At 43.0% G+C, this 22,809-nt stretch overlaps 1 protein-coding gene across 8 annotated transcripts in view; it reads right to left on the bottom strand.

The window, feature by feature from the left end:
* The window catches only part of FNDC3A (fibronectin type III domain containing 3A), a 195,462-nt gene that overhangs the window by 85,819 nt on the left and 86,834 nt on the right, over positions 1-22,809 (bottom strand). The gene's annotated exons all lie outside the window — the stretch shown is intronic.

Here is a 22,809-nt window from a genome sequence, read left to right as displayed (position 1 = left end):
AAATGTCTCCAGTCCTCCTATATCTTGTCCTGATCCAAATACCTGGCTATCCATAAGTCACCAGGCATCACAAGGAGACAAATACAGTATATTAGACTGAACACAAGCAATTTTTCCATTTTAATGTTCTTATCCTCAGTTGTAAAAATCCAACTATCTCCACTGGCTCTTTAATGTGATTAAACAGCAGTATTTGTCTTACAGTTTGTTCTCACACAAAAAACTAACTGGGGAAAAAGTGAGAGCCTCTCAGTTTCCCTAGATTGCCTTTGTGCAGTGCTTACATGATAGGACTTTCACATTTGCACATAATACTCAATAGGTGCATGTACAATAAGACTGAGGTGATTCCGAATTAATTAAGCAACCAATCTGGCCACCTGATGGGATTTAAAACAGCTCTTGCTAGGGAATATATATACACATCATCTAAAAGATTTTAGCCACACAGTTCAGCATTTTTTTACGTGTTTTCCCTTTTTAATTCTTTCAAAAGAAAAAAGTTTTATTACCTGAAAAGCTCTTTTCTGTATCTTTATATCCAACTCTCTGCACTAAAGGGTTATTTCCTTCTATCACATCTTAGCAGGCTGCACTAATACCTAACTAGAGAGCAGAATTTTTTCACATCTCCTGCTTTCTCAGGAAATAAGGAAATATATTAATAATTAAATAGAGAGATTTTGGGGTCCGTTCAAAAGCATCTGGCAGTCCAGATTTGGCCTGCAGTCCACAATTAACTAACCCTGATCTAAGGAATCCTCTTTCTCCAGTTGTGAATTTCTTAATACTCCAAAAAAACAACAACAACCCAGAATAAAATCTGCATACAGGCAGGTCATAAATATGCAAATCAACTATACATATTATCGCTTGTATCCAAAATACTTATTTTCAGGGTGGGACATTCCAGAGTTATGACTGAGATTATATGGAAGATGCCTTCGGGAGGCAATGAACTTCTATTTTCTGTATTTTAATGACTGATGGTTTTTGACTATTAAACCACATATCTAGCTAGGAGGATAGGAGAAAGTCAGGAAGGCATCACTGCTACAAGAAAGTAACACCCATAGGGTATGTCCAGAAAGTAGAAGGTATCCAAGTTGTGATACTTTGGTGAATAACCACAGGAAAAGCCAAATATCTACCGTACAGATCTTTTCTTCAAAGGAGATATTTTCTCCTCTTTCTGGTCATAAAAATGCTATACATTTAACTGAATTCACTTTGAATTGGGATCTGTTGAATGTGTAGGTTTCAAAGATATACAAGAAAATCTAATGGTAGATTTGTATGCCCTATCTCCATTTTGAGGACAATAAAGTACCACCACTATTTCCCTTCCTAGTAAATAGACTAGGGCAGAAACTGGGAAGACCATTTTCTTAGGTAAGTTGGAACAGAGGCAAAACTTAAATAGCAGAAGGTGACAGGCTTAGGATCGGTTTTTCATCAAGACAGAGTGGAGAAAAATTTGTAGGACAGAGCAGCTGGTTTACTAAGTGATCTATCAGAAAAAGAGTGACAACTAGGTAATTGATATCATGAGTCTTGAAGATTAAGGTGGCCTCCACTGATGAAGTTCTGGGACCAGGATAGCTGGTGCAAAAAGTGGCTACTATCTAGTTCCCATTAAAAACAAAAAGGTTTAATGACAACTGTCCCTATTTTTTTAAACAAATAGCTCAATGTTCCTGTAAAATCTATTTCATTGAATGTATAGACAACATTCTCTTTCCATTAGCCAGCGAATTTGCTTTTCTGACCAGATGAAAAGGCCTTTTGTTACAGCTGACAGAAATGGAGATAGGTTCTTAAGAACTGATCTCATCCCCCTCTTCTGATTATAGACACTACATGGAATTACAGTTTAGCCCTCTAATGACAAAAGCAGATGGAATTTCCTGAATTTTCTTAATTCCAGTAAGCTGATGTGCAGATTCTACTTGTGTTCAGAACATTTGCCTTGCACTAGAAAGTGTTCAATATGCACCTCTGAACTCTGCAGATTTGTATCTACAAGAACCTTTCATGTGTGTTCTTGAAGTCACATCTTTCTGAAAATAGTCTTTACTCCACCATTTGAAGGAGGATGAAAACTGTCTGAAGCAAATGGGATAAAACAGAAGAAGTTGTCCCAGATGCAAGCTCCCTCTGAGGCAACCCAAGCTGCACAAAACAAGCTCAAAACCAGATCAATCATACAACATCCATGTATGAAAATTAAAAAAAAGAACCAGATACAGATATTTACCCCCTCCTCTGTCCATCCACAACAAGACAACTATGTGAATACAACTATAGTATGCAACCCTTCTGAAGACAGAATGGAGAATGAAGTCTGGCTAAAACACTGCTGATCTTAACATTTATTTTATTTGGCACCTATATAACATGGTGATTGGTGCATTATTCATACTTATACAGCTAGATGAAATTCCTGATTCTGGCAGTCACTTTTAAAGTAAACACAGAGGAGTATAGTTTTCACTGATCAAACAACTTTATGGAACTCTTGTTCCAGGTCAATCAGCCCAAGGCTTTGGAACATCTGAAGAGTCCAGGACATTGCTTTTTTGGTTAGATTTAAAAATTATGCTTGAACTAAACATAGAGAGGTACTATGATCTACATCACACACCTGACCTTTTCCCTAATGAAGTGGTTTCTACAATATCATTTAGGTCACAAAACAACCGCTGCTCCTCCCACTCCCTCAGGAGCAAACTTCAAATTCTGATGTTGACCCTGCAAAACCAGGGTTCCTGGGGATCTAGGGATGCAAGAAAATCCCCTGGATTGACTGCCAAAGACACTTTTAAAAATCTATTCCATCTACATTATTTTTAACAGGTTTTACCATGTCAAGTCCAGAATTGGTTCTCCCCTTTCATCTTTTTTGGTTCTATAATGAAAAGGGAAAACACTTCCTGATTCTATCATAGAATCAGAAGAGATATAATAGAATCCTTTGCTTGTCATAAAAAAAATACATTTCCTTACACAAAGGCTCCACCTACCAAGAATCAAATAACTAACAGACACATTATAGAGGCACCAACCTGCCCTTTTCAATCTCAGATCTACATCTTTTCAAACAAACTAATACAGACAGAAGTACAATTGTGGAAAGAAAGCAGATTTGCTACCTATTCATCAATCCTCAAGGTGAAGTGGGAAAGAAGTAAGATGGGGAAGAGAAAAATTATTACTAGGGCTGTTGATTAATCTCAGTTAACTCATGCGATTCATTCACAAACATTAATCACGATTAATTGGTTTTAATTGCACTGTTAAACAACAGAATACCAATTGAAATTAATTAAATATTTTGGATGTTTTTCTACATTTTCATATATATTGTATTCTGTGTTGTAACTGAAATCAAAGTGTATATTATTTTTGATGACAAATATTTGCACTGTAAAAATGATATACAAAAGTAATAGTATTTTTCAATTCACCTCATACAAGTACTGAAGTGCAATCTCTTTGTTGTAAAAGTGCAATTTACAAATGTAGATTTTTTTTTGTTACATAACTGCACTCAAAAAGAAAACAATGTAAAACTTCAGAGCCTACACGTCCACTCAGTCCTACTTCTTGTTCAGCCATCGCTAAGACAAACAAGATTGTTTACATTTGCAGGAGATACTGCTGCCTGCTTCTTATTCACAATGTGACCTGAAAGCGAGAACAAGAGTTTGAATGGCACTGTTGTAGCCGTTGTTGTAAGGTATTTACGTGCCAGATATGCTAAACAGTATGCCCCTTCATGCTTTGGCCATCATTCCAGAGGACATGCTTCCATGCTGATGATGCTCGTTAAAAAAATAATGCATTAATTAAATTTTGATTGAACTCCTTGGGGGAGAATTGTATGTCCCCTGCTCTGTTTTACCCGCATTCTGCCATATACAGTATTTCATGTTATAGCAGTCTCGGATGATGACCCAGCACATGTTGTCATTTTAAGAACACTTTCACTGCAGATTTGACAAAACGCAAAGAAGGTACCAATGTGAGATTTCTAAAGATAGCTACAGCACTCAACCCAAGGTTTAAGAATCTGAAGTGCCTTCCAAAATCTGAGAGGGATGAGGTATAGAGCATATTTTCAGAAGTCTTAAGAGAGCGCAACACTCCAATGTGGAAACTACAGAACCCAAACCCAAAAAAACAAAAAAAAATCAACCTTGTGTTGGTGGCATCTGACTCAGATAATGAAAATGAACATGTGTCGCTCCGCAGTGCTTTAGATTCTTATCAAGCAGAACCCGTCATCAGCATGGATGCACGTCCCCTGGAATGGTGGTTGAAGCATGAAGGTACATATGAACCTTTAACGCATCTGGCACGTAAATATCTTGCGATTCCGGCTACAACACTGCAATGCGAACGCCTGTTCTCACTGTCAGGTGACACTGTAAACAACAATCGGGCAGTATTATCTCCTGAAAATGTAAACAAACTTGTTTGTCTGAGCGATTGGCTTAACAAGAAGTAGGACTGAGTGGACTTACAGGCTCTAAAATTTTACATTGTTTTATTTTTGAATGCAGTTTTTTTGTACATAATTCTACATTTGTAAGTTCAACTTTCATGATAAAGAGTTTGCATTACTGTACTTGTATTAGGTGAATTGAAAAATACTATTTCTGTTTATTTACAGTGCAAATATTTGTAATAAAAAATAAATATAAAGTGAGCACTGTACACTTTGTATTCTGTGTTGTAATTGAAATCAATATATTTGAAAATGTAGAAAAATATTTAAATAAATGGTATTCTATTATTTAACAGTGCAATTAATCGCATAATTATTTTTTTTAATCGCATGATAGCCCTAATTACTACTAACAAAAGTATTACTAAGTAATTTCCCCCTCAACTACATCTCCTTTTCTTCCTTTGTACAACAGATTATTTTTATTAAGCAGATGTAAGCGGTGTAACTCTGACCATGCTTACACAGGGACTTTAGTTCTCATTGAGTTGACTCAGACTAGTTGGTGCATAATATGTAAGCCATACTAATAATGTGCACACAGGATGGCTGTGCCCACTTTCAATTTGCATCACTGTGTATATACAGAAGGGGCTTTGTGTGAACTAAGCAGATGGCATTGTGGGAGGATATCCCATGGTCCTTGGCTTTGCTGGTGAACTGTGCGCATGCTGGGATTTTTCTCACTGCACACTGTGGAATGCATAATGTAAGCCAGGAAGAAGCCAATGGCGAATTCTGGACTTGGGGTCAAATTAAAAGAATCCCATGATTCTGCTCCCTTTGTCCCATGCGTCTTCTCTTTCTGGGCAGGCTAGCACCATTTTCAATTTTCAGCAGTGACTCCTGCAGCAGCAGCGGCAGCGGAGGAAGGACGAGGAAGCCGAGAAGCCCACTGAGCAATTGCTACTACATGAGCTCTTCCTGGAGCCACTTCAAACAATTCAGCACTGTTTCTGGGCTTGGGAAACCAGTGTTAATGTGTGGGAAAGGATTGTTCTGCAGACCTGGGATAATTAGCAGTGACAAAAGAATTTCAGGATGGCAAAGGCAACCTTTGATGAGATGAATGCTGAAGTAACCCTGGAGCTGCAGCAGAAGCATACCAATGTGTGGGGCCCCATATTCACTGAGAAGCGGGTCACCATTGTTCTCTGGAGTCTGGCCATCCCCGAATGTTGCCAGTCTGTAAACAACCAATTTGACATAAGGAGATCAACCATTGGGACCATTGTCATGCAGGTGTGTGATACCATGCATAAAGTACTGTTGCATCAGGTTACAAAACTTGTTAATGTTCAAATTTTTGATGGCTTTGCATGCATGAGGTTCCCAAACTGTATTGGGGTAATAGATGGGACCACGTGCCTATCATTTATCTCCCATATCAGGCCTTTAAGTATATAACCAGAAAAGGGTATTTCTCCATGGTGCTCCAAGGGCTGGTTGAACACCAGAGCAGGTTCACAAACATAAATGCAGAGGGATCTGGAAAGGTCCACAGTCTTTTGGAACTCACCTCTATTTGCCCGAATGAATAAAGGAGACTGCCCCCAGGATCACTGTGGACATTAATGGTAGGGAAATTGCTCTAGTTATCCTGAAAGACCTGGCTTATCCTCTGCTTCCCTGGCTAAGGAAGCTATTCACAGGCTACTTGGAGAGAACGAAGGAACTGTTAAACTATCGTTATAGTAGCTGCAGAATGACAGTGGAGTGTGCGCTGGCCACCTTAAAGGAAAGTGGCACTATTTATGGGCTAGGTTGGAAGCTGCAGAGTTTTTTGTTTAAAATTATAGCTGCATGTTGTATTTTGCACAATATTTTTGAAAGTAAGGAAGTCTTAACGATGGGCGGGAGGCTGGGGTGCAAAGACTTGCTCAGCAGTTTAAGCAGCCAGCAAGGAACCCATGAGAAAATGGAAACAGCCAGAACAATACTGTCAGGGATGCTGCCAAAGGCTGGCTGGCCCTTTAAGGCAGGTGGGCTCAGACTTACCTATAGCTACTTGGGGCAATTAGTGATGCCAGCTGGGTGTAATGGAGTTAGTGACTGACTCTAGCTTCAGAGGACTACTGAAATAGAGCTGGGAACAGTCTATGGGGAAAAGATTCTGGAGAATGCAGGACTCTCCTGCAGGAAGAACCCACAGGATAGGCTCCTGGGGATGAGAGTGGGGAAAGCACCGAGACAGAGTTCATAGGGTATATCTACACAGAAATTAAACACCCAGGGCTGCCCTGGATCGCTGACTCAGGCTTGGGCTGTGGGGCTGTAAAACTGCAGTGTACACATTTGGGCTTAGGCTGGAGCCTGAGCTCTGGAGTCCCACAAGAGGTGAGGATCCCAGAGCCCGGGTTCCAGCCAGATCCTGAATGTCTACACAGCAATATTTAGACCCACAAGCCTGACTCAGCTGACCTGGACCAATTGTGGCTGTACCGCCAGCCTTTTATTCCAGTGTAAACAAACCTATAAAGGTTGGAAGTCAGGTAGGAGAACACACATAAAGCAGAGTAGGCTCCTGTGGAGGAGCCCTAAGACAGGGCCTAAAACGATCAGGGAGATTCCGAAGGAAAGCGGTCAAAGTCCCTGGGAGAAGAGAGGCAGTAGGGGAAGAAGCAAGATAAGAGAAACTCTGCATGGGCCAAGAGAAGAGACCACAAAGCAGAGGACTTTAGTGGAACCTGAGAGGGGCAGAAGAACCTGCATTTGATTTGGATTTTCAGTTGGATCTTGTTACCCCAGAAAGGGACTGAGCTTTGTGTGATTTGACTGGAGGTCTGAGCCAAGGAAGACCCAGCAAGAGGCAGATGGCAGGAGAAAGTGCCAGAACGGGGATGCCCCGCAGCACTGAACGCTGATACAAGGGGGTACTACAGGTGGTGAGTACACTACCTTACAGATGCCTATTGCTCTTAATTTGAGTTTCAGGCCTGAAAATGTCCTGCTGTACATCCAGCTGTTAACCAGGGGGAAGCAGGGGGCATGGAATGTGAGCATTGCAGTGTCTTTTAGGGGTGGTAGAAGTGGCACGTTGTGCAGCTCCTTATGTTATCTTGTGTCTGCTGTTATACTTTTGTAAAAATCTCTGACTTATGCAAAATTGACAGTTTTTTCTGTCTACCATGCGCTGCAGATTCTTTATGAATGATTTTGAAAGGTTTTTATTATTAAACAATGATTTATTATATAACAACCAGAAACATGTAATTAAAACATCAGTGAAACACAGGTTTAAGTGACACAGTGAAGTGGAGAGCAATGCACAACAATGGGGTGGGGGGCAGAGCTCCAGTTCACAGGCAAGTATATGTCTTGTCTCTGCCTCTTGTTCTTGGACCTTCTGGTGTTGAGTGTCGGGCTCAAAGTTATCAGGGCGTTAAAGGGCTTGAAAGAGCAGGGCTCCCGGGTGTAATTCTTCTTGCTGTCCTCAACTTGGGCTAGGGAGGGGAATGGCATCTGGGAGCACAGCTGTGGGGTACAGTGGGAAACGCATGCTGGTGTTCCCAGGACCTTGTATTGTCCAGGGGCTTCAGCATAGAGCTTCGACTGTCTGTGTGCCCACTAGCAGCATGCGCTGCAGCAGAGCATTCTACTTCTGTATTGCCTCCAGGAGTTGCCTCTGCGTATCCCTGTGTCAGAGGCCTAGCTGGACCTCTGAAGAGGTCAGGGGCCCAACCTACCTCTGACAAGCTCCACAAGGGGGGGGGGGGTGCCAACCCTCTTGGTTTTGCTGGGAGTCTTCCGGAATCGGGCTCTATCTCCCAGAGGCTACTGAAACCAAACTGGAAGATTTTAGGCTGCTAATAGTCCGGTGGCACAGCTGGGCTAAGGCAGGCTCCCTACCTGACCTGGCCCTGTGCAACTCCCAGAAGCAGCTGACATGTCCCTGCGGCCCCTGGGGGGGAACCAGGGGTCTCCATGCACTGCCCCAAGTGCCGATTCCACAGGTCCCATTGGCTGGGAACTGTGGCCAATGGGAGCTGTGGGGGCAGTGCCTGCAGGCAGGAGCAGTGCACAGAGATCCTGCCTACCCCTGCAGGGATGTGTCAGCGGCTTCCAGAAGCGGCGCAGGGCCAGGGCAGGGAGGGAACCTGCCTTAGCCCTGCTGCGCCACCAACCGGGAGCTGCCCAAGGTAAGTGCCGCCCGGCTGGAGCCCGCACCCCAACTCCCTGCCCCAGCCCTGAACCCCCTCATGCACCCAAACTCCCTCTCAGAGCCTCTCAGGGTTGGTGCTGGGGTGGGGCCTTGGGGAAGGGGAGGGGCAGGGGGCGGGACAAGGGTGTTTGGGTTTGTGTTATAACAGTTGGCAATCCTGAAGGGAATGGGAGTAGTTAATTCACTGAGTAACTGGGAGGTAGTTTAATTAGACAAGGAAGCAGCTGAACATGGCTAAGGATTTAAGTTAGACAAGGAGAATGGAAAGGAAGCTCCTGAGGAGAAGAACTGCCAGGGAGCCCAAATTAGGCAAATGCTCTCCAAGCAGCGAGGCCTGGGAGAGTCCCTCAACAAGCAGGGGAAAGACTTCAGAGCTTTCTAGGCAGCGGAGAAGCCTGATGCCTTACAGCTGAAGTAGCTGCTGCTGGCACCTAGAGACTTTTGTTTTGGAACTTAAGTTTTATCTGGGCTCTTAGATAAGAGCCTTTAAATCACTGTATACGTGCTCATTTCAGAAGGTTTTATTAAAGGGAGATATACTACTGTAAAGCAGAGTGGCTTCTCCTCAACTGCACTGTTTCTGACCTCACTGAGGGTAGAAACTGAGGCAGGCTACAGCAAGCCACACTCAGTGTCTTTTGCCATGGCAATGCTGTCTCTGGTCACTTCAATGCTCTCTCCCCAAGCTCTTTGGATAGTTCCCTGTTCCCCCCCGCCCCTCCAACCTCAAATACAATCTCCAGCTCTCCATTATTTTCATTTTTGGGAAGTGGGGGTAGGGGAGTCTGAAATGAGGTCTGCAAACGGTTCATTCCAAGTTCTCTGTTTCTTCCCCCTCAAGTTACCCAGCTGCTCATTTATTGATAAAGGCCCTGTCCTTGAGAGTCTGGCCAGTGCAGGTGCTCTGGCTGTGAGCGTAGGGGAAAACACCCAAGTGTTGGTGGTTCATATTCCAGAGAGGCTATGATAGTATTTTTCTAATACGTATTTCTCATTTCCCCTCCCTGAGATTCTTCCCACTGTGGGGGAACTCCAGATGGTAAGCGGTGGGTGCATGGGGCTAGATTAGGATTTTTTGGTGTGCCGTAGATGCTGTTTGAGTTTGCAGTTGTGCCTCGGCGGCTGTGGGTATTGGGAATTATGTTCAGGGTTTGGCTTTGCAGTTTAGGCTGTGCCTTGGAAGTGCTGATGAGGTGTTGGAGGGATTAGTAGGGGGCTTCTGGGGTCAAACTAGATAGTAAACCCCTCTACATCCCTTTTAGGCTGTCCTGACTCTCAGTGATGTTACTCTGAGGTGGGTGACTAGAAGGCAGAGAACAGCCTTATTCAGAAAAGCAAAGGGCAGATCAGCAAGATACACTGTGAAGTTATTCACCAAGACGGTCCCTCCAGAAGTAGTGAAGGAGTGGAAGGGAGTTGTGAGAGATGCTGGGAGCAATAACCATAGAGCGATTCCCCATAATGTCCAAACCAAAAGTGAGCAATGTCTCAATTTAGTTTCTGCTTTATCTCCCCTGCAGACATGCTGAAAGTACAGAGAAAAACAGATTGGCTTCTGCACTGATTGTTTGAAGCCTGAACTGCTCCTAGTCTTTTTCTGTATAAGCCTGTGAAAAGTCATTTGGAGCTGTACAACTGTGCTGTTGCTAAGGGAAACTTATTTTCTTGTACGAATGCCTGTTACAGGGCATATACAACTCAGCAGGAATGCCCCAAGGGCATGCTGAACTCATGCTTCTCCCCAGATGGCGATGAAATCTAGGGTTTCAGCATGGCTCCAAGCGGCTGCTCAAGGCATATTGTAAAGGCTGCTGGAGTAATATTGCTGTAATGCCAGTATATTGGAATCCAGGACCAAGTGTGCCGATCTTGGCACCGTGCCAATTTTTAAATGGACAAGGGGACATTCAGTGAACTTGACCCCAGAACAGTGGCGGGCACCCAAGTAAACAGACAGGTCAGTAATAGACATCCACAAAGCAGTGTGGCATAGCAGTTGGAGTACAGACAAAGTAGTGCACACCAGCATTGTGTGCAAATGAACAATAGACTGCACTAACTCAATTCATACTGAACTTCGTACACTTTGAAAAAGGACTACAGAGTTTTCAATAAATGCAGAGTTAGTGCACTCTAAGGAATTGCATCATGTGTGTGCAAGGATTTTCAGACTGGACTAACTCAAATTAGTGCAGACTAAAGCCCTATACAGACAAGCCCTCAGGGGGGATACTCATCAGATGATTAAACTGAGGAAAAAAGTAGTTTTCTGCTCAGTAAAAAGGAAGATGTGTTATCTTTGTTTAAAAAGAATCTCATGTCAATGAGATTTCATTATATGATGCCATAAGAAATACTATGAGAGTAAAGTGTTCTCAATGTAACATACCTTAAGTGAAAACACCAAGTAAGAATTTTAAAAAATCTGATTGCAACTTTTTTTTCATGTGTGCACATTTAAATCAATTAAGTGCAAGTTCACTGGCGTGGTATCTTTGATCTAGATTTAATAAAAAATCCCAATCACATTCCTATTTGGATCAATTTCACTTCTTAATTTCTATTTCACTTTTGCCTCTTTAACTCCGCAATGAGAAATGTGTTGGGCTACTTCCTTTCCAGCAATGGTTTCATAACAAGGAATGAAATGGGCTGGACACACAATTGGAAGCATCAGTACTGTAAGACACATGTCAAGGACATAATCATGAAAGTGTGCACGTGCATAGTACGCACACAGTAATGGAATGTATGTGATCCAACATTGGTATTTCAGTCACGTGCCCCAAAAGTGCATAGTATAGTGGGGGTATGGGATGGGAGGGTAAGGGAGAAAAGCAGATTGGGTGAAGGTAGAGAGAGAAAAGCTAGGTTTCAGAGTAGCAGCCGTGTTAGTCTGTATCCACAAAAAGAACAGGAGTACTTGTGGCACCTTAGAGACTAACAAATTTATTAGAGCATAAGCTTTCGTGGACTACAGCCCACTTCTTCGGATGCATACAGAGTGGAATAAATATTGAGGAGATATATATACACACATACAGAGAGCATAGACAGGTGGGAGTTGTCTTACCAACTCTGAGAGGCCAATTAAGTAAGAGAAAAAAAACTTTTGAAGTGATAATCAAGCTAGCCCAGTACAGACAGTTTGATAAGAAGTGTGAGAATACTTACAAGGGGAGATAGATTCAATGTTTGTAATGGCTCAGCCATTCCCAGTCCTTATTCAATCCTGAGTTGATTGTGTCTAGTTTGCATATCAATTCCAGCTTAGCAGTCTCTCGTTGGAGTCTGTTTTTGAAGTTTTTCTGTTGTAATATAGCCACCCGCAGGTCTGTCATTGAATGACCAGACAGGTTAAAGTGTTCTCCCACTGGTTTTTGAGTATTATGATTCCTGATGTCAGATTTGTGTCCATTAATTCTTTTGCGGAGAGACTGTCCGGTTTGGCCAATGTACATGGCAGAGGGGCATTGCTGGCACATGATGGCATATATCACATTGGTAGATGTGCAGGTGAACGAACCCCTGATGGTATGGCTGATGTGATTAGGTCCTGTGATGATGTCACTTGAATAGATATGTGGACAGAGTTGGCATCGGGCTTTGTTACAAGGATAGGTTCCTGGGTCAGTGGTTTTGTTCAGTGATGTGTGGTTGCTGGTGAGTATTTGCTTTAGGTTGGGGGGTTGTCTGTACGCGAGGACCGGTCCCAAGATCTGTGAGAGTAAAGGATCATCTTTCAGGATAGGTTGTAGATCTCTGATGATGCGCTGGAGAGGTTTTAGTTGGGGGCTGAAGGTGACAGCTAGTGGTGTTCTGTTATTTTCTTTGTTGGGCCTGTCTTGTAGGAGGTGACTTCTGGGTACTCGTCTGGCTCTGTCAATCTGTTTTTTCACTTCAGCAGGTGGGTATTGTAGTTTTAAGAATGCTTGATAGAGATCTTGTAGGTGCTTGTCTCTATCTGAGGGATTGGAGCAAATGCGGTTATATCTTAGAGCTTGGCTGTAGACAATGGATCGTGTGGTGTGTCCTGGATGGAAGCTGGAGGCATGTAGGTAAGTGTAGCGGTCAGTAGGTTTCCGGTATAGGGTGGTATTTATGTGACCATCGCTTATTAGCACAGTAGTGTCCAGGAAATGGACCGCTTGTGTGGATTGATCTAGGCTGAGGTTGATGGTGGGATGGAAATTATTGAAATCATGGTGAAATTCCTCAAGGGCTTCTTTTCCATGGGTCCAGATGATGAAGATGTCATCAATGTAGCGCAAGTAGAGTAGGGGCGTTAGGGGACGAGAACTAAGGAAGCGTTGTTCTAAGTCAGCCATAAAAATGTTGGCATATTGTGGGGCCATGCGTGTACCCATAGCAGTGCCGCTGACTTGAAGGTATATATTGTCCCCAAATGTGAAATAGTTGTGGGTGAGGACAAAATCACAAAGTTCAGCCACTTACAGTCCTCACTTACAGACAACCCCCCAACCTAAAGCAAATACTCACCAGCAACCACACATCACTGAACAAAACCACTGACCCAGGAACCTATCCTTGTAACAAAGCCCGATGCCAACTCTGTCCACATATCTATTCAAGTGACATCATCACAGGACCTAATCACATCAGCCATACCATCAGGGGCTCGTTCACCTGCACATCTACCAATGTGATATATGCCATCATGTGCCAGCAATGCCCCTCTGCCATGTACATTGGCCAAACCGGACAGTCTCTCCGCAAAAGAATTAATGGACACAAATCTGACATCAGGAATCATAATACTCAAAAACCAGTGGGAGAACACTTTAACCTGTCTGGTCATTCAATGACAGACCTGCGGGTGGCTATATTACAACAGAAAAACTTCAAAAACAGACTCCAATGAGAGACTGCTGAACTGGAATTGATATGCAAACTAGACACAATCAACTCAGGATTGAATAAGGACTGGGAATGGCTGAGCCATTACAAACATTGAATCTATCTCCCCTTGTAAGTATTCTCACACTTCTTAACAAACTGTCTGTACTGGGCTAGCTTGATTATCACTTCAAAAGTTTTTTTTCTCTTACTTAATTGGCCTCTCAGAGTTGGTAAGACAACTCCCACCTGTTTATGCTCTCTGTATGTGTGTGTATATATATCTCCTCAATATTTATTCCACTCTGTATGCATCCGAAGAAGTGGGCTGTAGTCCACGAAAGCTTATGCTCTAATAAATTTGTTAGTCTCTAAGGTGCCACAAGTACTCCTGTTCTTTTTTTAGAGAAAAGCTAGACACACAGGGTATGTCTACAACAGCAAAGAAACACCCACGGTTGGCCCATGCCAGTTGACTTGGGCTCACGGGGCTTAGACTGCAGGGCTGTTTCACTGCTGTGTAGACTTCTGGGCTGGGGCTGGAACTGGGCTATAGGACACCATAGGGTGCCAAGAATTCTACCTAGCAATGAAACAGCTCTGCAGCCCGAGCCCCGTGAGCCCAAGTTGGCTGGCACGGGCCAGCCATGGGTTTTTCTTTGCTATGTAGACGTACCCACAGACACTAATGAAAACCGAGTACATTGTAGACACCTAAAAAGAAAAAATGAGGTGATTGCTTCATATTATATTGAGTAAATACAGAGAATCATAATCTCATGATAATTTTTATTTTATTTCACAGATTCCTAAAACACCCATCACCACAATATTTTAACAGCTAGGATGAAGAAATCTGAATTCTGTTTAATTTCTTAGCTTTTAGATCTGTCCATTTATGCTGTAATACTATTAATTATGCACATGCATTAAACAGAAATCAGTGATTGGAAAATCATTCATCTCTCCTACCAACATTAATCTATAGCCAACTTATTATTTCTTTAGCGAGAAAGTGGTTTGACAGAATACACATTTCATTTCCTCTCTTAGCTATCTGATTTTAAGCTGTTACTAGAAAGACGGATAAAACAGGTATTTTAAAAAAGTTTTATCCAAAGTTTAATACTTTAGTTTCTATTTAGAATGCAACAGGGAAAGTTACAGTGTATACACACACACACACACTCTCTCTCTCTCTCTCTTTTCCCCCCCCCTCCCCCAAGGAGGTGGAAAGCATAAGAAGGAATTGTTCACCCTGTGCAGTAACAGTGGCGAATTAGCCACTGGGCCAACAGGGCGTGTGCCCAGATGTCCCAGCCAATGGGGGCCCGCATAAAAATGGGCATCCCTGCACCCCTACCTGCTCCGCCTGGTACGCCTGCTGGGAAGCGGGGTCAGGGTGTGGGGGTTTGCCCTGCTTCGCTCGGTGCTCCTGCTGGGGAGCAGGGTTGGGGTGTGGGGGGCTTCCTCAGCAGGAATGCCGGGTGGAGTGGAGCAAGACCTTGCGCCCCGACCCAGCTCCCCGGCAGGAGCACCAGGCGGGGGAAGCCCCTGTGTCCTGACCCAGCTCTCCAGCAGGAGTGCCAGGTGTGGGGGGGAGTGAGGCAAGCCCCCACACCCCGACCCCATTTCCTCCACAGGAGCATGGGGAGGAGGGGTGGGTGGACTGCAGGCAGAAGGGGTGGGGAAGGCCCCACACATGCTCTGGCCCAGGGCCACACGGCCCCAAAAAAAACCCTAATCCGCCTCTGGCAGTAACTGTAGTTTTTCAAGATATGGGTCTCTACGGGTGCTCCACTTCAGATGCATATGCTCCTCTTGAGCCCTTGATCAGCGATTTCTAGCTAGCAATGTCCTTTCAGTCCGTGCATGCACCCTATGCCTCCTCTTGGCAGACATCAAGGCTATATATACACATTTGGAATGCCCATCACTTATTGGTATAGCATCCTGGCAAGAGAAGCAGCATTTGAAGCCTGGTGAACCAAGCATACCTTGCCAGGAGAAGACAAGTCTCCCAGGGGAAAAGAGTAGAAAACAGTCCTCTCACCCAAAACTAATCAACCATACTAAACACCACACAACAATCTACTACCATAAACTAACATTGAAGAAAAAAGAAAAGGCTGACTATGCTCTAGATGGATATGCTAATGTTCCATCTCGGGGCAAGGCAGTAGAGAAGGAGCTGAGGGCAGTTTGCCCAAGCATCTGTATATAGCATGCATGGGCCAAACGGACACTACTAGCTAGTATCAGAGGGGTAGCCGTGTTAGTCTGGATCTGTAAAAAGCAACAGTGCCTGACGAAGTGGGTATTCACCCATGAAAGCTTATGCTCCAATACATCTGTTAGTCTTAAAGGTGCCACAGGACTCTCTGTTACTACTAGCTAGAAATCTCTGAAGTGGAGCACCCATAGGGACACTACTTGAAGAAGAAATAAGATTTTCCAAAAAAAAAAAAGCAAAAGTTCTGATCAGTTACATTCAGAATTCAGAAATGCCTTGTTTCATTAATTTACAGTGTTCTTTAAAAAATTCTCCACTGGCAGGAGCCCACTCATGTGAAATGGGAGTCAGAAAAGGGGTTTGTTTTATTTATTTAACTCTGTGGATACTGGACAGGGCTGCGGCTGGGGACTCAAAATTAAGCTAACAATGGAAAGAAAGTTACACTTCTAACTATAGCATCATATTACCGCTGCTTCATAATGGATGTAAACTTCCTCTCCCTTTCAACTCTTAAAAACACATTTTAATGGATATTTTATTCCTTATTTTAAACTAAATTAAACCAAAGCAAGGTTGCTTATTATTTTTCTTTCAAGAGACTTGCCTTACACTGATATTTTATTCATTTCAGAACATGAAGTATTTATAATCCATTCTAATTTGCACACATTCTCATTTTATGAATACGGCAATTTTCCTTTTGCAGAGCCATATATAACATGGTCTCTCTTATTATGTCAAGTAACATTTAATAGCCCTTAGCTGCAACTTGTGACTGTTATAAAATGTGCTCAGGATGAGTCATCTTCATTCACATATTTTGCAGTGGAAAGAATTCATGAATGGACGATCTGCTGTAATTCACTTCTACAAAGAGAACCCATTCATACATTTTAAACCCTGTTTTATGAATCACTCTAATGTAGCTTATAATTCCACTTTAGAATAAGAAAATTTTGGCTTAAGGAAGGTTTCACAAAAGCCCATAAACACTACTACTATCAAAAATGGCTATATAGATTTACAAGAACGCTTTCCTTTTAAAAAATATACATTTCAGTATAGCAAACTGACAAACTAAGATAGAAGTCCTGTTACCTAACTAACAAACAAAAAATAAGTTATCTCTGGAAAGCAGATATTCAGGGGATGGTACTGCTAGTCTTTCCCCAATAGTTTGCTGGGGCTCAGATCAGTGGTGACCAGAGGTCATTACTATCTGATGACTGTTTGGTAGTCAAAGTGAGTAACTTTTTTTTTTTTATAAACGTATAGAGAGCTGATCACTAATGTATCTAGGTGCTCATTTTAAAATGAGTTCTTAAATAAAACTATCTATAATGGGTTGCAATTAAGAATCCATGGCTGTTATCTGCAGAAATGTTAGCAGCCATACTGTCATTTTTTAGGAATAAAAAGATGAATATAAAAAAACCTGGAGAAAATCTAACAAATATATTTTATTTTGTCTTGAAGCGCATTAGTACTCTGATGGACCATCAAAGGGATTGAATTGCCAAGGTAGGGCCCTTCAGTTAAGACTGTTCTGCTGCCATCCCTCCCTGGAGATTTCAAACCCAGGAAATGATCACAAGGACCTTTCATCCAATCTTAACTCCATGAAAAAGGCATTAACTGAAATTACTTCTCACCTAATGTACTTCCAGATCATCCAGGGCTTTCCAGATCACCAGCCTAAATTACATTTGGACACAACCTGGAAGTCAGTACAGGGACTTGAGTAAAAATGTACTTGCAATAGCTTACCCCTCACAAAAAATGGGCATCACCTTTTTCATCAGCTAGTGCTTCATAGTAAATTCAAGGATATTCCTAAAAACATCTACCCTGACACACCCTTTCGTCTAGTAGGAGATTCACTCAAATTTGTTTTCAAATTTAATTAGTTTTTTTACCCTCATCTAGTACAACATCCCAAGTCATGAGAGCACTTATTTGAAATAAAAACCGACAGCAAAAATTTATGAAGTGCCCCATCTCTTAACTTCCCATGGTCTCTAGATATACCACAAGAAAATGCAATTAATATTCTAATTATTACATACACAAATAACATATGGTGACTTCACTAGATGGTGCAGATGATCAAGTTGTGCCTTGAAGTCCAGAGTCTGGCCTCTGGAATATTGACAAGGCATTAAGAAACCTAAGAAACTGACACATGGTGATTTGCTAAATCCCCCATGCAATACTACACTATCTCTATTTCTACTCCATAAGCTCAGCTTCTCTAGGAACTAGAAAAAAGATGGTGGCTCATTATTGCAGTCTAAGATTGTAAACAGATTCATAGAATCATAGAATATCAGAGTTGGAAGGGACCTCAAGAGGTCATCTAGTCCAACCCCCTGCTCAAAGCAGGACCAATTCCCAGCTAAATCATCCCAGCCAGGGCTTTGTCAAGCCGGGCCTTAAAAACCTCCAAGGAAGGAGACTCCACCACTTCCCTAGGTAACGCATTCCAGTGTTTCACCACCCTCCTAGTGAAATAGTTTTTCCTGATATCCAACCTGGACCTCCCCCACTGCAACTTGAGACCATTGCTCCTTGTTCTGTCATCTGCCACCACTGAGAACAGCCGAGCTCCATCCTCTTTGGAACCCCCCTTCAGGTAGTTGAAGGCTGCTATCAAATCCCCCCTCATTCTTCTCTTCTGGAGACTAAACAATCCCAGTTCCCTCAGCCTCTCCTCATAAGTCATGTGCTCCAGACCCCTAATCATTTTTGTTGCCCTCCGCTGGACTCTTTCCAATTTTTCCACATCCTTCTTGTAGTGTGGGGCCCAAAACTGGACACAGTATTCCAGATGAGGCCTCACCAATGTCGAATAAAGGGGAACGATCACGTTCCTCGATCTGCTGGCAAAAATTCAGAAAATAGCACCTTGGAGTGGTTAGCATATTCTGTTTCAAGCAGGTATCAGAGGCCCAAAGAAACAGAGGAAGAACTTTTGGTATAAAAAGCTGAGTTTAAATAGACTCATGACATTCCTTCTGATCCAGCTAATGCACATGAACTTTTGTTCAAGGGAGGGCCGGGCCCTCACCCTTGCTGAACAGTTGGAAGGACTTTGATTTGCCAGGGCCCCAGAGCACTGATGGGCGACTGTTGGTATGTTTAATATGTGTGTAGATATGTTTACTGTTTTCTTGTACTATTTGCGGTATTCTTTTGTCCTTAAATAAATGTATTCTGCTTAAGAAGGCTGTCTGGCCACTGGTAAAGACAATATTATTGCTCTTGGAGAGAAACGAAGGAGCACAAACTGCAGACCTGCTTGGGATAAGCACACTAAAAAAAGGAGACTGCAGCTTAAAACCTCAGTCAGAAGGGAAAGGGCCGCAGTTCTCTACTCAGGCAGGTAAAGCGGAGAGACCAGAGACCGCATTTCTTGAGCAGACCACAGAGGGACAATTACCCTAACATTATGACAATTTCCTCAAACTATCAGAAATCATAAAATATGTCCCATAAAACATGATGACAAAAAGCACCTGCCTAACACAGAGAAAGGAGAAAACTGGCATCATGCTATGTAGAAACCTGCCACTGGATCAGGAATGGCTTGTAATGATAAATGGCCAAATACTATGTAACACTCTCCTGGATGGTCACACCCTCCTCTACAAGATAAGGGGTTTGTTCTTTTTTCCTTAGCACACAGTTTGGCAACAATTGTATAGCTTGTCATGCTAATAAAGTCTCAATGAACTGAGTCATAACTCCAAGTGGTGTACTGGAATGGAACTTGTCCCCTTTTTTCCTTAAAGACTTCATATTTAATTGGAGCTGGAGGTGGTTTTATTATGCCAATGGGACTGTCTTCACCAGATGTGCTACAATGTGCAGCTGCACCACTATCATTTCTAGTGTAGACTGGCCCTTAGTCTAGCTGGACCACATTGCTGATGAGAAAGAATTATGAACTGGGATAAGTAAAAGTTTAAAGTTTGATTGTGTATATTTACAAATTATTAGTAGTTCAGCAGCCATCAGTTTTCACAGTTATGTTTTTAAATGGCTTTACCCAATTTCAATTTAATTATATGTCTTATGAAAATAGCCTGGCTGGCACCAAAATCAGATTTGAATCTTTCTACCCTTGGACAATTCATATGCATTGTCAAAGATTTCCAATTTTTTCTTTAGCTCTCAACAATTTTCTCCTTTATGTTACGTGATCCCTTTCTGTTTACAGGACTTTACTACCAAAAGACAGGTAGCAGTGACGACAAATACTAGCAAACCACCACATTGAGAAGTATAAATCCAGTGCGTATGCTTAGAACACTAAAAGTGCTCAAGTGTTCTCAAACCTTTTCTTAAAGCAATCCCCTTGTATGCTTAAATTTACTTTTTATTTCTCAGGCCTTGCAATTAGGTATATTATTTGTAGTGTGCTGAAAGCACTACAAAGCATGAAGCAACAAATCTCCTTGACTCATGAGCTTCTGATCTTAGACAAATGATAGAGGACAACACAGACACAGAGCTCTGGGTGATCAGCAGATGAAGTTATCACAATTAAGTAAATAGGGTGGTGAATGAAGACACAGGCTGCACAAAAGCATGTTTTGAGGGGAATCTTAACAAGGAAAAGGAGAGTGCTTGCTGCGTATTGTTAGGAAGGTCATCTTGAGTGCAGGGGTAGCAGGGAAGAAAGTACTCAGCCAGCTCATAACTTCCCTCCAGTTTAGGGTTACCATACGTCCGTTTTTTCCTGGACATGTCCGGCTTTTCAGCAATCAAACCCCCGTTCGGGGGGAATTGCCAAAAAGCCGAACATGTCCGGGAAAATGCCAGCCAGGCACTTCCCCTCCCGCGGCGGCTCTGCTCCTCCCCTGACTCTTCGGCTCTGTTTAAGAGCCGAGCTGCCCGAGCGCTATGGGCTTCAGGCAGCCCCCTTGCCTCCGGACCCCAGCCGCCGGCCGGGCACTTCCCCTCCCGGGCTCCGGCGGCGCAGGGTCCGGAGGCATGGGGGCTGCCCGAAGCCTCCGGCCGCGGCGGCTCTGCTCCTCCCCTGACTGTTCGGCTCTGTTTAAGAGCCGAGTGCTATGGGCTTTGGGCAGCCCCATACCTCCGGACCCTGCGCCGCCGGAGCCGGGGAGGAGAAGTGCCCGGCCGGGGGTGCAGGGTCCGGAGGCATAGGGGCTGCCCGAAGCCCAAGCGCTACCGGCTTCACGGTTTGCCGGGCAGCCTCCAGACCCTGCGCCCCCGGCCGTGCACTTCCCCTCCCGGGCTCCAGCTGCGCTGGGGAAGCGCCGGCCAGGGGCGCAGGGTCTGGGGGCTGCCCGGCAAACCATGAAGCCGGTAGCGCTCGGGCAACCCTTTTCGCGTGGCTGGGAGTGGGAGGGAGAAGAGGGCGGAGTTAGGGCAGGGTTGGGGTGGAGAAGGGGCGGAGTTGGGGGTGGGAAATGGGCGGGGCCAGGGCCCCGTGGAGGGTCCTCTTTTTTTATTTGTTAAATATGGTAACCCTGCTCCAGTTGGAATTAGAATGTCTGAATAAATCTCAAGGAGATAGATTTGGTGCAGATGATGCTGTTATAAGCATTTGATAAATTATGTGGGCATATAATATATTTATTACATGCTTGCACAATTTATCATGTGGCTATTACTTCCAAATATATGATGGGTGTGTTTGTAGGTGCGTGTGCACACATGCACAATTGTTATTACTATAGACAGCATTCCCTCCTTTCTACAAAGAACTCCACAGAAAAAGCATAACTGAAAACTTTACAGAGCTGACTCAGCAGCTTTCATTGCAGGCAGAAAAAGACTACGTAAAATGAAGCAGAATACAAAAGAAAACTGACACTAGAAAACAGAAAAAGTTTTAGCAGGTATTCTGGTGAATTAGGTAGAGAGGAGAGGATAGAAAAGATGCACTAATGAAGAAAAGAGAAGGTGAGTGGAGTTTACTATAAACCACTGACTAAAGAAAGAAAATGACTCAGTAGCTCTTAAGGGCTTGTCTACATGGGGAAGTCAGTGTGCAGCAAGCACATTAATGACTCTGCAGTCACTCCCCATATGGATGCTTATTACACATGAAGAGAGTGCTTGGGTGGTTTAGCTGAATGCACTTCCACAGTGCATTAAGCTAATAAGCACAAAGGCATTCTTAAGTAATAGTGTCCACACATGGAGTTAGTGCAGAGCAGCTAGTGTGCATCAGTTACTGTGGGCTTTTCCCCCATGTAGACAAGCCTTGAGTGAGGGACAAAGAAAAAATTCCAGATCTGATTTTTGAAACTTTCTGACAACTCTTTCAAAGTTTGAATGATGGATAAAATAAATTGGTATGTCTTGCTGACATCTCAGTGTTAAAAGTTCAGATCAGTTCTTTAGATTTTATTTTCTTTCTTTATTCCAAATTCTTGTTTCAATAATCTACCCTCCATGTCCATGTTTCCCCAAATCAAACCTCCTTGGTATTGTCGTATTCTTTAACTTTAATGTCACCCAATTGTTGAAAGGACAGGTTTAAAACTTTATCTGGGAGTGCACCTATGAGGCCTAGAGCTAGGAACAGTGATCAGTCACTACCCAGACTTGGGGGGTTTAGAAGCACGTGGGAATCAGCAGTTGGATCCAATCACAATAGACTGGCATCCATCCAGAGATTGGGATGGTGAGTTTGTGAAAGTTGGCAAGGATTAAATCATTCATTTGACAACTACTGTTGTCACAGATTGCCGTGGCATTTATACAGAGACAATAGTAATATTTTTGCATGTAAGGTTGATAGATGACAATTTACCATACAACTGGAACACTTTTAAGGTTATAGTGCATGAAAATGCAGTATCTGTTCATCTTAGATTCAATCTCCTTATTTAGTCTGTTCATAATTTAAGATTACAATAAAAAGATTGAGTTGTTATACTGATGAGTTCAATACCTTGAATAAAAAGAATGAACATTTAGTCTCATGTTCAATATGTTTTATTCACTTTTGCCTGAATATCAAGGTATAAAAGTACTATGTTCCCCACAGAAATTGTGAAGTAATTACTA

This window comes from Chrysemys picta, chromosome 1 (genome assembly GCF_011386835.1).
Source record: "Chrysemys picta bellii isolate R12L10 chromosome 1, ASM1138683v2, whole genome shotgun sequence".
In the NCBI taxonomy this organism is placed as follows: Eukaryota; Metazoa; Chordata; order Testudines; family Emydidae; genus Chrysemys; species Chrysemys picta.
The sequence above is the reverse complement of the archived record's forward strand: the minus strand, read 5'-3'. Positions and strand labels throughout refer to the sequence as shown.